Source organism: Cupressus sempervirens, chromosome 2 (genome assembly GCF_028749045.1).
Source record: "Cupressus sempervirens isolate cs-2001-9-10 chromosome 2, ASM2874904v1, whole genome shotgun sequence".
Taxonomy (NCBI): domain Eukaryota; kingdom Viridiplantae; phylum Streptophyta; class Pinopsida; order Cupressales; family Cupressaceae; genus Cupressus; species Cupressus sempervirens.
The window spans coordinates 354,771,045-354,790,861 of NC_143119.1; the positions used below are offsets into that span (position 1 = coordinate 354,771,045).

Below are 19,817 nucleotides of genomic sequence, written 5' to 3' on the forward strand. Positions count from 1 at the left end.
CATATTCTGTATCAATTATGAATGCATTTCAACTTTTGTATGTGTCTTCATGCAATTACCTTTGGTGTCCATGAGTGGATACTTGAATCAAAAGTTGAAGGAAGCCAACAAAATACATTTTAATTCTTGTCCAGGTGGGGCAGAGACTTTTGAGCTCATAGTAGCCCATTTCTATGGTTGTATACTATACATGGAACCGTCCACCATCTCAACAATTAGGTGTGCATTAGATCTTTTTGAAATGATGGAGGACTACTCCAAAGGAAATATTTGCAAATGAAGTGATCAATATTTCAAAGATACAATATTGAAGACCTAGGACCATGCCATTGAATCCCTCCAATGTTGTGAGGAGCTTAATCCCATAGCCCAAGGGCTCAAGATAGTCAACTCTTGTATTGAAGTAATATCACTTTTAACCTACTCTATAATTGAAAAATGAGCTCCTGTACTATTTCCATTGGCACCCATGGAGATCACATTTGGGGGTGGCCACATGGAGAATCTAATCAATGACCTAATAACCCTTCCTTTTGACTATTTTAGGAAGATAATAGAGTCAATTAGAAGGAAAGACATTAGTGAGAAATTTATCTATAGAGCACTATTTTTGTACACTAGCAGGTGGATACTCTTGTTGTTTTAAGGAAGTTATATGGGCTCTTGTTGTTCAAGGAAGCTAAATGGAAAATAAGTCCTTCATGGATTACATTTCCAGATTGCTTCTTTGAAATGAGAGAAAATTTGTTTAAAATAATTCAATGGAGATCTATAACTCTAACCAATACACTTAAAATGAAATTTGAATAGAGCTTTATAGTCCTTTGATGATTTGAGTTAATTTACCTCTAGATTCATTTTGCCATATTCTAATCAATCCTTTATCGTTACATATGTATATTTTATAGGGTGGACTTTTAAGGTGTTGGTGTTTTAAAACTATTGAGAAAAAAAATGCTCAATACCAGAATGATAATACTCAAATAATCTAAAGATTAGCCAATTCCTATAATCAATTAGACAAGTAGATCATCTAGACCCAACTTCAATGAAACCAAGGATGGTTTCCTACTCTTCAGGCTCTGTTAAACCAAGGTGGGTATACCTGGCAATGATTCAAATGTAAACTAATGTATTACAACTATCTTAATTTCATTCTAATTGTCATCTTCTATCCTCATGCACATGCATAGTTTACCAATTTCTTTAATGCTTTCAAATCCATATGCATCCCCTATAAGCAGATCTAGTCCTAATTCTCCTAGATTTTACAAGTATTTCTAGGAATAGTAGCTACCTATGACTCAAAAAAACTAAATGTAAATGAGAGGTGACCAGCATTATGACCTTGAAAAAAATAGAATGTGAATGATTTTGAATTTATAATAGTTTAAGCATATAGAGGTAGAATTTATTCTCAATCATCTCTAATTTATAAGACCAGTACCTTATCCATTGTGCATAAAGAATTACTTATTGCTAGGAGACCTTGTTCAATTAGCTTGTAATTGGATCTGTCAACTATAATCACCTATTTCCATTCTTACATGATATCCTCTTCATAAACTCATGAATTCTACTAATCTATTGAAACATTTACATAATTCATTGAATTAAAAGCAACAACATAACCAATATACACCCCATCTAGAATGCATTCAATCAAATGAACATTATCCAAATGATCTCAAAAATGATAAACTCGTGAAAAGGAGAAAGAAAATAGTGACATAGATTTGGTGAAAGTATCCCTTTGTGTTATCCTTTTTGCTGACTAATATAATAACCAATAGGAACTCAGTAAAGAACCTAGAAGATCATACTAGTTTTGCATTTCTATTTGTTATCAGAAAAATACATCATTGAAAATAAACTCAAAAAAACTACATATGACTTGACCAAATGTATTTTCTTGAGAAACTAAAAACATACAAAACTTTTGGACCCTCACAATGCCCTGAAAGCTCATTTATATAGGCATGAGTTGTAACAAGAAAAAGAAAAATACAATTTATAGGTGTCCTTTACACAAGAGATTCAGTACACCTATTAGAAAAGACAAAATTGCAAATAACAAAAAGACATGTAGATCAAAGATTCCTTTGCAGGTCCCTTTCTATTACATTTCTTCATTCTTATTTGGTTGCTACTCTGATTCCTTCATGTATGAAACTACTAAGCCTACCAATGATGAAATCTATTCTTATGATTGCAAACTAACCTCAACCCATGGGTTTCATCTTCATTATACTATACTATGAGAGTCACTTTTACTTGTCACTATTCCTTGGTTATATCAGTATTCTAGGGTTATGGGATTATCACTTAATATGAAGCATCTAAGCTTGGAGGTAAAGTGGCTATCAAATATAACAAAATGAGCATTTTCTACTTCCTCAGTCGTATCTGAATTCAAAACCATTCCTCTACCAAAATATGTCCCACTTTTGAAAAGAAAGACATGTGTTAACAAAAAGTAAGAGTAATTATACACATGAAACTTATGGGTATAAAATCTTCTTCACCCTCTCCAAAAACTCTACACAGGGCTCTATATATCTCTACTACCCTAGTATTGAAGTATACTTTCTTGAAAAATTCTTTAGAGAATCATGTTATTGCTAACAGTGTTCTAATTTTGCCAAGTTCATCCTTTTCTCTTTTCACTACCTTAGTGGCTCGATCATAGCTCTTTGCCATAGTCTCAAGGAGATCATAATCCATAAAAAGACTTGGGACTACTAGTCTTCCTTGGTCAAAATTCCATATACTGGCATGTTGAGAAAACAACCTCCTCTCTACAAACCATCTTTTGAACACATTTAAACCAATTTGCAAGGTATTAGCATTCCGGGCCCAATTACCTTCATTAAGCAATCCCTCTGCTATCTAAAACTTGGGATTTGATGAGTCCACTGGAGGCATTTTTTGACTATATCTTGTAGGACTGGAGCACAATAGAAATTATAGTATAGTTACTTGAAGTTCTTTCTTATTCCTTTCTATAATTCTACAACTTCTCCTTGAACAAATTGCTTCACACACTTGCCAAAATCAATACAATCTTCTCATTAATTGCTTCTTCTTAGAAAAGGCTTGAAATCTTTATTTAGAAAAGGTGGGACTGATAAAATATTCTATGTTATACTCCATGTTTTACACACACAAAGCTTTCATATCTAATAAATACACAGAGTGGCACCACCTTTTGTTCTTAAAACTGTGCCATCGATCTTTAAAAATCTTGTGATCAAGGGATGTTGAAAAAGGTGACAAGCATTCCACTTGACAAGTTAGCCAGTCAATCCAATAAGAATTGACCATGTATACAACTCCCTCCCTGATGGCATCTTTGTTTGCACCCACTGGCAATTGAGGACACATGTCCACAGGTCACTACCTCACAATACATAAAGAACAAGCACCTTTCCATAACGAAATAGTGATAGCCATTGATTTGATCTTGATCTTGTGGATGACACATTACTGTATTACTTAGAAGAATAGTGGTGGGCTCCATATTCTCTATCTCATTGTACATATCCTCTAAGAAGCTCTTCATAGTGAGATAGTGATGACTGTTGATCTGAGATCAATCCAAGCGTACAGGAACTGCACAAACTTCTTAAGATGAGGTGGGTCCCATATTCACTATGCAACATAGAGTAAACAACACACATATTTTTATGACAAGATAATGAGAATCATTGATCTTAGCCTGAATTGATGATCATAATCCCTCTTATATTTTATGAATGGGGCATGGGTCTAGAAGATTGATGACATGATAAATCCTACATAGCTGGCAAAATAAAAACCATATTTTAATTCCAGTCACCTTTCCACTTTGCTTGGGTCTCACCATAAGCTCATTTCATGGCAACTCGCTATGTCGCTAATGGCAAGATGCCTAGATTTTGTAATAGTGAGGTAGCGAGCTCTGGTGACTTAAAAAAACTTAGTGCCAAAAAGTAAAAGCATGTCACATCACAATTACTCACTTTGTGGAACTGACATGACAATGATATCATCATTTATTATGCCACTTGGGACTCTTAATGACCACTGAGAAGTTTGAAGACTGTTGTGACATGGGTTTTTAGGTTAGTTGCTACCTCGTTATTGGAAAGAAACTTGATTTTCCTTATAACGAGGATGTGACTACAAGAGCCTGGAATATTTTTGGGATCCCTAGTTACTTTTCCAGCTCAGGTAGGAAAAACAAGGTACACATGATTAAAAAACCAACACAAAATTTTTTTGGTCACTACCTTCATTTATCTGGGCACCACAGCGTAGTTTAATAGTAGTCGCTATGTCGTGATGGTCACTTCACTCACATCTTATCATAATGACAAAGTGATAGCCCTCAATCTTGTCATGATCAAGTAGTGCTCATTAAAAGGAAAAGTGATGAAGGGAACGGAAGCTAAAGAACATAAGGGAATATTTAGAAAATTTAAAATATTTGTGCCTGAGTTTAAAATAAAAAAAGGAGACCTAGGGTTTACTTAGGGTATTATAATCACTATGGTGAGAGACAAACCTTGAGAATTTAATAAAGTTCAACAATGCATGAATTAGGGCATGACTAGGGTAACCTAAAATTATGAAAATTATGAGGAATGAAACCCTAATCTACAAAAATACAATGACCTAACTAATTTTTCACCAAAATTTCAAACCTTTTTCTATACTATGAAAAATCAGACCAACAATGGCTCTATCTAGGGATGATAGACTACTTGAGTCTATGCAAGAATTCAAAAGATCTAGCCACATACTTGACTTTCTAAATGACAATTTCTTTAGAGAGCATAGAGCAATACACAGAAATAGGAAACCGAACTATACAATGAAATTTACAAGGATCTACAAAATATACACACTGAACAAGAACACAAAGAAACCCTAAACTACTATTCATGGAAAAGAAGATACCTTAAGAAAAGTATCTCTTCAAGAACTGTCCATGAATTGGCAATTCCAAAATATCTAAAGTTAGATTTCTCAAGAAATATGGATATTCTCCTTTTGTATCACAAATGTTATATCGGCCAAGCTAGATTGGGTCAAATTTACCATGCTTTCCTTTATCTTCCACTCTAGCATTCCACATCAGTACCATGTCACCTATTTCAAATTTCCTCTCAATGGCTCTTTTGTCATATAAATGCTTCATTTGTGATTGTAACTTGGCATTTTGAACAGAAGACTCTCTCCTTGCTTCCTCTAGTTGTAATATATCATCCATTTTGAGTTTCATTTCATCAATGATATCATCTTCATACAACTAAAAAAATGTATACATCTCTTTTAGGTTATTCTATGGAAGTCAAGCATGTATACCATAAACTAGAGCAAATGGAGCACGTCCAATGGCCTTTTTCATAGTAACCCTATCAGCCCATACGGCTAATGGAAATTTTGAATCCCAAGCTTTCTTATTTTATGCTAAAATTCTCTTGATGATTTGTAATATAATCCTATTACTTGATTCTACCTAACCATTTCCTTGGGGGTGATAGGGTGATGATGTGTATGCTGTAATGCCATACTTGTTACAAAAAAAAAAATTCCTCTGATCTGAAACACATAGCATTATGAGTTACAATCCTTTGTGGGCATCCAAATCTAGTCACAATATTATTTACAATGAAATTAATCACCACCTTACTTGTTGCATTCTTATTAGGGACTTCCTCAACCCACTTGGTGAAATAATCAGTGGCTACTAAGATCCATGAATGTCCACCACTAGATTTATTTGTGATCTCACCTATAAAATCAATTCCCAATTGTTGAAATTGTGCCTGCAGTTCAACTAGTCTCAATGGAAAATTCCTAGTGAATTTTAACTTTCCACTAAACCTTTGACAAGCATCACAAACTTTTACAAACTCATGAGTATCTCTAAAAAGTGTTGGCCACCAAAAACTAGCCCTAAAAATTTTATGAGTTGTGGTTTTAGCCATATAATGACCACCACACACACCTTCATGCATATCTTTCAAAATTATTTTAGACTCAATCTCATCCACACACTTTAAAAGTACCCCTTCCATATTTCTCCACCAAAATTGACCCTACACTATAACATACCTTATGGCCTGCAATTTGAGAGACCTCTTCTAGTTATTTATTTGCTCTGATGGAGATTTCATGTTTTGAAAATAATAAATTACATCTTTGTACTAGTTAGAAGTATCCATATCACAAAGATTATACTTGCAACCATCATCAAGTTGATTAATTTGGTTTGCCTCTAGATTGGCTTCTGTCATTTATTTGGCCAAAAATTGACCCCTAACTAGTTTGGTAATCTGAATATCAATATTAAACTCTTGTAACCTATTAATCCATCTACACCTCCTACTAGGTACCTCTTGTTGTGAAAAAATGTCCTTCATAGTAGCAATAGGAACAAAGGAAATGAAAGTAACCCCCATTAAGTAACATTTAAAAGCCTTGATTCCTCTCACCAGTGCATATGCTTATTTTTCATTGATGTCATACTTAAATTCAGCTACTTGCAAAGATTGTTAAAGAATGCAATGGGCTGCTCATAACCTTCTTCATTTTTCTATAACAATACTATAGTAACAGTGTGAAATGAGGCAAAAGAAAATATATGCATTGGTTAATCATAATTTGGAGCTCTAAGAATAGGGGCATCTTTAATAGCTGGCTTAATTTTTTGAAATGCAATACTATGTTTGCCATCCCATTTTATTTCAGATTCTTTCTTTAGCATCCTTGATATAGGCCTACTAATTTATGCAAAATTTGTCACAAATCTCCTAAGAAAGTTGATATGTCCAAAGAATGACTGAATGCCTTTAACACTCTTTGGGTTTCTAAATCTTGTCTATTGCTTCTACCCTTTCATGGTCAATCCTCACTCCATGCTTGCCAACTAAATTTCCTAACAACTTTCCTTCAGTAACACTAAAGTTACATTTCCTTGGATTTAAAGATATTCCATATTTAAGGGCTCTAATAAATACCTTCCTAGGTGCATGCAATGATCATTTTCATCCTTGGAATAAGTAGTGAGGTCATCCTAATACACAACCATAAATTTGTTAATAATATCAGCAAAAGCCACATCCATAGCCCTTTTAAAAGTAGCTCTAGCATTAGTAAGCCCAAAAAGCATCTTGACATAAACATAAGTACCCCATGGAGTAGTAAAAGTAGTTTTGAACTATTCTAATTCTTTAACAACCACTTGATTATAGCTTGAAAATCCATCCATCATAGACATAAGCTCAGAACCAGTAACCCTTTGCAACATAGCTTCCATGTTTGGTAGGCCATAATTATCTTTTAGTGAAGATATATTAAGATTCCTAAAGTCAACACATAACCTTATATCTCCATTTTTATTCCTAAAAGGAACTAAATTGGATACCAAAGAAGAATTTCTAATAGGCTTTATGATTCCTACATCTCACAATTTGATTAGTTCCTCTTGGATTTTGGAAGCCAAAGTTGGATTTATTAGTCTTTGCTTCTGCCTAAAAAGTTTGGCATCTGGGTTCAAAGGGATCCGATGCTAAAAAAGATCTTCCCTATATGCCTTTAGGTCATCATATGGCCATGCAAACACATGCCTATGCTTCCTTAGCAGCTCTATCAAATCTTTCCTAATTTTAGGAGGCAATTTCTTACCAATATACACCTTTTTAAGTGTTTCTTGAGTTCCCAAGTTAACTTCCTCCACACTTTTGGCATTGTACTCATTAGTATTCATTTGTGACCTATCCTAGTTGTCAAAAATAGTTTCTAAAACAACTAGACCCTTTGGGATTTTATTTGTCTTCAATTGCACAACTTCCTACCCAAAAACAATATCTTTTCCATCTATATTCTCTACATAAGCTGCACAATCAATTTCTTGTCCTGATAGCATATGCTCACAATTCAAAAATCTCAAAATATCATTATCATCTTCAAACACTAGCCAATTCTAAACATTATCAGGGATAGAAGGTCTAATTTTAATCTCAATCTTAGACACACCAACAAATGTGGTATCATCAGGTTTTATTGCTATGTTTTCCAGTAGGTCTGTCATTTTATTATTTGTCCTATCTTTCCAAATTATCCCAAATGCATCAAAACATTCAATCATGTCCCATACTACATTTCTATATTGTTTTAATCTTTTTTTCTTTGACACATAAGCATTTCTTACTTGGGATACCACCAATTCAAAATCTCCCCCAACATGTAAACACTTTATCCATTGCTTATGAACTAGTCTAAGACCTAGTAATAAAGCCTCATAATCTGATATATTATTAGTACAAGGGAAACTTAAAGTAAAGGAGAATTTGTATGCTGCCCCGACTAGAGATATCAGCAAAATGCCTGCACCAGATCCATCTTTGCAGCATGCACCATCAAAAAACATAGTCCATAGATCACCCTTGTCTATTTTTGTGTCATCTGCCATTTCCATTTGAGACTTATGCTTGGACTTCTTCAAAGTCAAAACCTCAGCTCTGAATGCATTAATATTTGTATTCATAAAATTTGTCATATTGTCTTCTATATCTTCCTCTATCATGTATATACTTTTAGGCTCCCTATTGACTTTTATCAAATTTCCCTCAATATTAAAAGTAGCAAATGACAAATCACACTGTAGACTCCCACCCATGGCAACAATCCAATTTCTTGATAACAACATGCCATACTGAGGTGGAATGTTAACAACCAATACACTCATAGTAAGTTCTTTGTTAGAATAGGTTGTTAATCTATATGGCAAAGACTTTATAGTGCCTATGACTATAACTTCTCTTTTATCCATAGCACAATATCTTCCTTGAGTAGTATCCACTTTTAAACCTAATTCCTTCATTATTTCAAAAGGCGTCACAATAGTGGAAGCACCAGAATCAATCATACAATTTTTTAATGTTTTACCATTTACTAAAATGCTTAAGAAAAATGGTTCAACATTTCCCAAACACTGATTCATAGAATTATCCAAAAACATTTGAGGAATTTGAGACACAACTACTTCAGCTTCATTGTCCTTTACCTTTTCTTTACTACTCTCTTTAGGACTCTGGTTTTCATTACATTCATGTCTCACATTTGTACCAGTATTCCCCAACCATACTAAAGCTTTATTTCTATGTTCGAGGATCCTTAACAATTCAGACAAAGGAACTTTGATAGTGATTTGTGATAACATTGTAGTCATATCTATAAAAGAATCACTTTAGGATTATTTTCCTTCTTTGGTTCCCACCTTTTATTTGTAATCTTAACCTTCTTAGTAGGAATCTCTTTAGGTTTCATAGCTTCCTCCTTTTTAGGATGAACTCCCTTTATAAATATACTAGCCACCTTATCATTTCCTCCTCTTTTAGCCATGTTTCTAGTCTATACTTGAGCTATCATGTTTGTAGTAATTTGGTAAATCTCTTCCCTAGAGGGCTTCCTTAAAGTGATTTCTTCTTTGGCACTTACCGTGTTACACACAATATCTTCAACATCACTCTCATAAGAGAAAACTTGTTGTTGCACATTATTTTGAAACTACCTTTGCTCATTTACATCTCTGTCATGATCCTCATAGTTAGAATAATCATAATGTGACTCAAACATGTTACACCCTACATCTTCTTGGTTTTCTTCATGCTCTTGACATTTTTCTTTGACACATAAGCATTTCTTACTTGGGATACCACCAATTCAAAATCTCCCCCAACATGTAAACACTTTATCCATTGCTTATGAACTAGTCTAAGACCTAGTAATAAAGCCTCATAATCTGCTATATTATTAGTACAAGGGAAACTTAAAGTAAAGGAGAATTTTTATGCTGCCCCGGCTAGAGATATCAGCAAAATGCCTGCACCAGATCCATCTTTGCAGCATGCACCATCAAAAAACATAGTCCATAGATCACCCTTGTCTATTTTTGTGTCAGCTGCCATTTCCATTTGAGACTTATGCTTGGACTTCTTCAAAGTCAAAACCTCAGCTCTGAATGCATTAATATCTGTATTCATAAAATTTGTCATACTGTCTTCTATATCTTCCTCTATCATGTATATACTTTTAGGCTCCCTATTGACTTTTATCAAATTTCCCTCAATATTAAAAGTAGCAAATGACAAATCACACTGTAGACTCCCACCCATGGAAACAATCCAATTTCTTGATAACAACATGCCATACTGAGGTGGAATGTTAACAACCAATACACTCATAGTAAGTTCTTTGTTAGAATAGGTTGTTAATCTATATGGCAAAGACTTTATAGTGCCTATGACTATAACTTCTCTTTTATCCATAGCACAATATCTTCCTTGAGTAGTATCCACCTTTAAGCCTAATTCCTTCATTATTTCAAAAGGCATCACAATAGTGGAAGAACCGGAATCAATCATACAATTTTTTAATGTTTTACCATTTACTAAAATGCTTAAGAAAAATGGTTCAACATTTCCCAAACACTGATTCATAGAATTATCCAAAAACATTTGAGGAATTTGAGACACAACTACTTCAGCTTCATTGTCCTTTACCTTTTCTTTACTGCTCTCTTTAGGACTATGGTTTTCATTACATTCATGTCTCACATTTGTACTAGTATTCCCCAACCATACTAAAGCTTTATTTCTATGTTCGAGGATCCTTAACAATTCAGACAAAGGAACTTTGATAGTGATTTGTGATAACATTGTAGTCATATCTATAAAAGAATCACTTTAGGATTATTTTCCTTCTTTGGTTCCCACCTTTTATTTGTAATCTTAACCTTCTCAGTAGGAATCTCTTTAGGTTTCATAGCTTCCTCCTTTTTAGGATTAACTCCCTTTATAAATATACTAGCCACCTTATCATTTCCTCCTCTTTTAGCCATGTTTCTAGTCTATACTTGAGCTATCATGTTTGTAGTAACTTGGTAAATCTCTTCCCTAGAGGGCTTCCTTAAAGTGATTTCTTCTTTGGCACTTACCATGTTACACACAATATCTTCAACATCACTCTCATAAGAGAAAACTTGTTGTTGCACATTATTTTGAAACTACCTTTGCTCATTTACATCTCTGTCATGATCCTCATAGTTAGAATAATCATAATGTGACTCAAACATGTTACACCCTACATCTTCTTGGTTTTCTTCATGCTCTTGACATTTTTCTACTACATTCTGATTTCCAGGGAAAGACAAGGCTACTGCACAAGATTCAGGAGCATGGGGCAATTGACACACAAAACACCATATAGGTTCAATAGTAAATTCAAGTTCATCTACTACATTCATGGAATTTTTAGAAAAGGCATCAAGGGTGACCTTGTTGTTAGTATTCTTGGGAGAAGGGACATTAGGCTGACCATCTTTCCAAGTGGTATTATAAGGGAAATTTTTCAATCTATTCTATCTATTGAAATTTGACTAATAAGGGGCCTTGTTTTTAGTGGGATTCCTATCATTTTTTACCTGAGCGATATTTAGATTCTTTATAGCATTTAGAATTTGATCTATCTCACTAGGCTCTTGCTTCTTCCCACTTACACCTTTGTTATCCTCCTTTTTTTCCCCTTATTTCCAAACAACCTAGGATCATCTCGTTTATTTTCTAGCCTTCCTAAAATCCTCAAATTATTTTCCACATTTATAGCAATTCTGAAAGCATCCCTTAAAGTCCTAGGTTCTTTATCTCTAAGTTGATATGCAATTTTACCATCAAAAGCATTCAAATAAGTAATCAAATAGATCTTTTCATCAACTTGCATGGTTTGTATGAGTTTATACATTCTCTTTTGGAACCTATTATTAAATTCAGTGAAAGATTCATTAGGTAACCTCTTAATATTACTAAATTCACTTAGGATATAACTCTATTTCTACTTATCACCATATTGCTCTTTGAAGTAGTATTCAATATCCTTCCAATCAATAATAGATAATTTAGGGATTCTTTTGAACCATTCTCTAGCATCTTTAGTTAATGATTGAACAAACAATTTCATAATAATATCTTCAACCTCAACCATATAATCACTTATCATATCAAGAAAACTCCTCAAATGGTCTTCATAGGTGATAGCATTGTTCCCAAAAAATTTAGGCAACCTTTTCCTTATTTCTTGTGGGATGGGGTTAGGGTAACTAGGGATTCCATCAAAACATTTTTTCCTATAACCTTCTAACTGGATAGGTCTTCTTTGCAAATCAATTTTAGGTTGATGATCAACATCTTGTATAGTGTTACCCACAGTATCACTAGTTCTAGCATCACCAATAGACTTGTTAAGATATACTTTATGTGAAAATGAGGATGAGAAAGGAGCATGTACCTTGGTCGTATTTTGATTTGCATCATTAGATCTACCATCATCTTTAGGCATTACTGCAGATTGCCTTCTAGCATTCTCCAAGAATTTGATCTTATTGTTTATCTCAGCTATGGTTGCTTCATTTTTTGCAATTTCTCATCTCTTTACTACAGCATCCTTTTCCTTCCTTTTCTTCTCCAACTCAATGTCTGAAAGTGACATGGGATCATGGATCTAAACAATCTTTGATGGTTCATTATTCTTAGCACCAATCTCATTTTGTTTCCCCTTATCTCTAGCCTCAACAACTTGCCCCACATCTTTTTCTTTGTTGTTGTTAGCTTCTAGAGCACTATAATTTTTAATTTTTTGTATTATAGGTCCTTCTAATTTTAATTTCTAAGCCTACAATAGCTTTTGTTCCTACATCTTTAGCTGTTCAACTTGACCTATAATCTCTGGTTGCCATGCATTAGCTGTTATTTCATTTTTCTTCTTTAGGGTAGCAATTTTCCTCAGCAGTGTCTATTTTTCCTCAAAGTCTTTTGTAATCTTTTCCTCCCTTTCCTTTTGTAATTTTTTATTTATGACTTCTTTCTCAACAAGTTGCATTCTTAGGACTTCAATCTCATTAGGATCTGGGATAGTGAACTTAGAACTAGCAGTTTTTTCATCATTGAAACTTTCAGGATCTAGATTTTTTGGTGCTACTTCTCCTTGAGAATAGTTAGACAAGAATGGGTTTGTACTTCTTTGAAAAAATATTATTGATATTCCTTTTGTCTAAACTAGGTGTATTATGCATCTCTACAATTTCTTGGCATATCACTTTGGGTGTGCTAAAAAAATCATCACCAGATAGTCCATGATGGGATCTAGAACTTTGTCAAGATGTTTCCCTTTCCATAGTAGAGAAATGAACATTCTCTCCCCTTATTTTTTGCTCTCAAGGATGGTCTTCTCTATACATCTAAGATATTTTCACAGCCTAATTCTATCTTCCCCTAGGAGGGAGATCAGTTTGTAATTTGATTCTCGGGTTTTTCCTCACATTTTCCCATGTATTTCTTTTGTTTTCCATGATTTTGTGATAAAAAATCTTCTAAATAGTGACACTAGTTAAAACCTTATGAGTCACCACCCACCCTATCAGAATGGGATTTTTTTTGAATGGATCACAAATTTTTCACTAAATTCCACAAACAAAATGTGAATAACCCTCGAGATCACGGAAAAGCTCTCAATAAAACATATAACTTAGACTCTACCTAAGGGAAACATAGATCTTAAATGATACAGTATTTTATGACATGTAAAGTATATTCCCCAACAGATTCACCATTTTTTTGGTGTTTTAAAACTACCGAACAAAAAAAGAATGCTCAATACCAAAATGATAATACTCAAATAATCTAAAGATTAGCCAATTCCTATAATAAATTACACAAGAAGATCATGTAGACCCAACTTCAACAAAACCAACGATGGTTTCCTACTCTTTAGGCTCTGCTAAACCAAGGTGGGTATACCTGGGGATGATTCAAATGCAAACTGATGTATTACAACTATCTTAATTTCATTTTGATGCTCATCTTCTATCCTCATGCACATGCATAGTTTACCAATTTCTTTAATGCTTTCAAATCCATATGCATCCCCTATAAGAAAATCTAGTCCCAATTCTCCTAGAGGTTACAAGTGTTTTTGGGAATAGTAGCTACCCATGACTTAGAAAACTAAATGTAAATGAGTGGTGACTAGTATTATGACCTTGAAAAAAATAGAATGTGAATGATTTTGAATTTATACTAGTTTTAGCATGTAGAGGAAAAATTTATTCTCAATCATCTCTAATTTATAAGACCAGTAACTTATCCATTGGGCATAAAGAATTACTTATTGGCAGGAGACCTTGTTCAATTAGCTTGTAATTGAATCTATCAACTATAATCACCTATTTCTATTCTTACATGATATCCTCTTCATAAACTCATGAATTCTACTGATCTATTGAAGTATTTACATAATTCATTGAATTAAAACAATAATATAACCAATATACACCCCATCTAGAATGCATTCAATCAAATGAACATTATCCAAATGATCTCAAAACTGATAAACTCATGAAAAGGAGACATAAAATAGTGACACAAATTTGGTGAAAGTATCGCTTTGTATTATCCTTTTTGCTAACTAATAAAATAACCAATAGAAACTCAGTAAAGAACCCAGAAGATCATATTAATTCTACATTTCTATTTGTTATCAGAAAAATACATCACTAAAAATAAACTCAAAACAACTACATATGACTGGACCGAATGTATTTTCTTGAGAAATTGAAAATGTACAAAATTTTTGGTTCCTCAGAATGCCCTAAAAACACATTTATATAGGCATGAGTTGCAACAAGCAAAAGGAAAATGTGATTTAAAGGTGTCCTTTACACAAGAGATTCAATACACCTATCAGAAAAGACAAAGTTGCAAATAACAGAAAGACATGCAGATCAAATATTCCTTTATGGGTCCCTTTCTATTACATTTCTTCATTCTGATTTGGCTGTTACTCTGATTCCTTCATGTATGCAACTGTTAAGCCCACCAATGATGAAATCTATCATGATGATTACAAACTAACCTCAACTCATGGGTTTCATCATCATTATATTCTACTGTGAGAGTCACTTTTACTTGTCACTATTTTTTGCTTATATCAGTATCCTAGGGTTATGGGATTGGCACTTGGTATGAAGCATCTGAGCTTGGAGTTAATGTGGCTATCAAATATAACAAAATGGGCATTTTTTGCTTCCTCAATAGTATTTTCATTCAAAACCATTCTTCTACCAAAATATGTCCCCCTTTTGAAAAGAAAGACATGTGTTAACAAAATGTAAGAGTAATTATACACATGAAACTCATGGGTATAAAATCTTCTTCACCCTCTCCAAAAACTCTACATGGGGCTATATATATCTCTACTACCCTAGTATTGAAGTATACTTTCTTGAATAATTCTTTAGAGAATGATGTTATTGCTAACAGGGTTCTAATTTTGCCAAGTTCACCCTTTGCTTTTTTTACTACCTTAGTGGCTCGATCACAACTCTTTGCCATAGTTTCAAGGAGATTATAATCCATAAAAATATTTGGGACTACTAGTCTTCCTTGGTCAAAATTACATATACTAGCATGTAGAACAAACAACTTCCTCTCTGAAAACCATCTTTTGAACAAATTTAAACCAATTTGTGAGGTATTAGCATCATGGGCCCAATTACCTTCATTAAGCAACCCCTCTTCTATCCACAACTTAGGATTTGATGAGTCCATTGGAGGCATTTTTTGACTTTATCTTGTAGGACTGGAGCACAACAAAAATTATAGTATAGTTACTTGAAGTTCTTTCTTATTCCTTTCTATAATTTTAAAACTTCTCCTCGAGCAAACTACTTCACACCCTTGCCAAAATCAATACAATCTTCTCATTAATTACTTCTTCAAAGAAAAGACTTGAAATCTTTATTTGCACAAGGTGGGATTGAGAAAATCTTCTATGTTATACTCTATTTTTTACACAAGTGGAGCTTTCATATCTAATAAATACATAGAGTGGCACCACCTTTTGTGCTTAAAACTACGCCATCTACCTTTAAAAATCCTGCGATCAAGGGATGCGAAAAAAGGTTACAAGTATTCCACTTGACAAGTTGGCCAATCAATCCAATGAGAACTTACCACATATATGGCTCCCTCCCTAATGGAAGCTTCGTTTGGACCCATTCACAACTAAGGACACGTGTCCATAGGTTGCTACCTTTCTATACATAAAGAACAAGCACTTTTCCATAGCAAAGTAGTGACAACTATTGATTTGATCCTGATCTTGTGGATGGCATGTTACTACATTGCTTAGAAGAATAGTGGTGTGCCCAATATTTGCTATCTCATTGTACATATCCTCTGAGAAACTCTTCATAGTGAGATAGTGATGACCGTTGATCTGAGATCGATCCAAGGGTACAGGAACTGCATGAACTTCTTTAGATAAGGTGGGTCCCATATTCACTATGTCACATAGAGTAAACAATGCACATCTTTTTATGGCAAGATAATGAGAATCATTGATCCTAGCTTGATTTAATGATTTGAATCCCTCTTGCATTTTATGAATGGGGCCTAGGTCCAGAAGACTAATGACGTGATAAATCTTGCACATCTAACAAAATAAAAACCATACTTTAATTCCAGTCACCTTTCCACTTTGCTTGGGTCCCACCATATGCTCATTTCATAGCAACTCACTATGTTGCTAATGGTGGGATGCCTAGATTTTTTGATAGCGAGGTAGTGAGCTCTGGTAACTTAACAAAACTCGATGCCAGAAACTAAAAGTATGCCACATCAAAATTACCCACTTCATGGTTCTGACATGGCAATGATATCATTATTTATTATGCCACTTGGGACTCTTAATGACCACCAAGAAGTTTGATGACTACCATGACATGGCTTTCCAGGTTAGTTTCTACCTCACTATTAAGAAGAAACTTGATTTTCTAGACAACGAGGATGTGACCATCAGAGCCTGAAATATTTTTGGGATCCTTGGTTACTTTTCTACCTCAAGTAGTGAAAAAAAGGTACACGTGATTAAAAAACCAACGTGAAAATTTTTCGGTCACTGCCTCCATTTATCCACACTGTCACAATGGTCACTTCACTCACATCTTATCGTAATGAAAAAGTGACAGCCCTTGATCTTGTCATGATCGAGCAGTGCTCCTTAAAAGGAAAAGTGATGCAGGGCACAAAAGCTAAAGAACATAAGGGAATATTCAGAAACTTTAAATGTTCAGCTCGAGTTTAAAATAAAAAAAGGATACCTAGGGTTTACTTAGGGTATTATAATGGCTATGTTGAGAGACAAACCTTGAGAATTTAATAGATTTCAACAAAAAATGAATTAGGGCACGACTAGGGTAACCTAAAATTATGAAAATTATGAGGAATGAAACCCTAATTGAAAAAAATGCAATGATCTAACTGATATTTCACCAAAATTTCAAACCTTTTTCTATATTGTGAAAAATTAGGCCAACACAAGGTTTAAACATGATAAAGGAAAAAAGTGGTGAGATGAAAGTGGAGGTGGATTGTGTGGTTAAGTTTCTCCCTATGGAAAAAAAATCATACCTATTACCTTTCTGTTTGAGCTCCTTTTTTATTCCCTTGCATGGAGTGTAGATAAAGAGTGCACCTTTAAGCTTGAAAATAGAATTTCAAGCTAGTTGTATTAGGCTACGATAGCAGATTTCTTATTGCCATTGAAGAATGATGATGATGTAATTGACGATTTGGGTATTTTGGAGCTAGAGAGCATGGAACATATAGTTTCCATGTTCATGTATCGACAAAGTGATGTAGGGGAAGAGTCTGATTACACCCCTTTTACTAAAGGGAGTGTTAGTTCTCAGAGCTCCACTAGCAACAATCTATTTGTATGTAATGTGGCCAAAGTGTGAGATGAGTATCTCATAGAAATTGCTACCTATTCCAATGAGTATCTCTATAAAGCTATTGAATTATACCTCAACATAAAGTTTACTACACTTTCTTTAATTTGATATTTTAGTTTTACCTAATGTTCTTTGATGAAGCTAGATAATGATTAACCATTGTAGCTAGTCATGGTCTCTATGCAATTTCTGACTGTAATTAACATCAAATGATGTTGTGTGAATGCTAGTGCACTAGTGACCAAAGAATTCTATAGTATTGTAACATCCTGCTAGGGAACATAGCTACAGTTATTCTATCCTTTCTTAACATATGGAGATTTATTGCTATATTTAGTGGATGTAATCTTGTATTTGTAAATTGGGTTCCCTAGCAGGGCATTTCAAGTATACTCTGAACATAGAAATATAGATATATATGGTAATCTCATTTGAAACTATATTTTGGCCATTGTTCATTATCCTTACTACATATTGATGTTCCATGCTCCATGGTTTAATTTCTACCCATACTAGGGAGCTTCTGGATCATAGCCTCCAACATATTTTCTAACATGAGGAAAATTTGTTATCTTGAAATCTAATTTCTAGTACCTTGTGAATGATATATAAATTCACCATACTCTCTATTTGTATTTTCATGACTTTTAATTTGTCTCACCTATTCATTGATTTTACTCCTAGCTCTATAGCAGATGGATTTATTCTATGGGAAGATACTGTGGAAGGTGTCACTTGTATCAAATGTCTTGATTTTGAAAAGAAATCAAACCCATGGAGAAGGAAATCCATAGCTAAGAAGGAAATCCATAACTAGAGTATCATCTTGTTTTAGAGAAGATGATGACTATTAAACACAATATCACTAGTCATGTAAACTAGTCACATTAAATATAAGAATATCCAAGGAAATTTATAAATTATGATCATCTAATAAATAGGTAGGTTAAAAGTAATATTGTTGCTTTGCATGTCATCCAATTTAGTATTTGAAAAAGTAGATCGTAACTGTTAGGACATTCATCATTGATGACACTACCCAAATGTTTGATAATCATATGAAAAGCCTCTTTGCAAATGCATTGCAGTGAAAGGGAAAATCATAAAATATTTTTGTCTAAAGCAACAAAATAATGTTCTTGATTACAAAGGTGATTGAAATTGATGAATGCATGCTAATTTACCATAATGCTATTTCAAGTACAATCATTGAGATTCATATTTTGTTTCAAGAAATTATGAATAGACTGGAGTCGTCTGCATTTAGGTCAACAAAGAAGAGTTCTTTACATGCCTACATATTTTAAGATTTTAGTTATATTTATATGAATGATTTGAATGTAGTTATTGAAAGAAGGTTTTATGTGTATGAACTAGTGGTTTCAATATATTGCCTTTGATGATGGAAACTATATGTTGCATGTAGTCCTTGCATTACTTGGCTTGGATATCCTCTATGGAGCAAGCCACTAGAAACTATAGGATTTACAAAAAAAGCTGAAGCAATAGAAACAAAATCTAATGCATATACGTTCCTCCCTTGTAATATATAAGTTGATATATATATATATATATATTATATACCATTGAAGAGCAAGCTCTTCTTAATCTATCCATAGAGGAAAATTTTCAGTAATATATCTAGGTTTGATGCCTTTTTGTAGATGCATTCACAGATATTAGAGACTGAGAGGACAAACATATGCAAAATGCTTAACTGCCAAATGTTGTTGAAAGAAGTTTTCTTTAAGCCATAAGTAAATGAGTGGTCGTGACCTATTCCTAAAATACATGTAACCTCATAAAATTCCATACAACTGAGTAACATCATAAAATTCCACATAGCTCAGTAACATCATAAATCTTACAAGGCCTTATGATAGAATGTGAGCTTCATTCTCAAAGTTATTGTAGTGCCTACCCTAGTTGCATTTCGCTATGATTGCTTTTCATATTTTGCCTTGTGAGACCTTGGTGTATT

The 19,817-nt window shown here is 33.7% G+C and overlaps 1 pseudogene; it reads left to right on the top strand.

Annotated features, from left to right (window-relative positions):
• LOC149572596 (BTB/POZ domain-containing protein At5g48130-like) overlaps window positions 1–19,593 on the top strand; it is a 36,518-nt pseudogene extending 16,925 nt beyond the window's left edge.
• The last annotated feature ends 224 nt before the right edge of the window (window positions 19,594–19,817 follow it).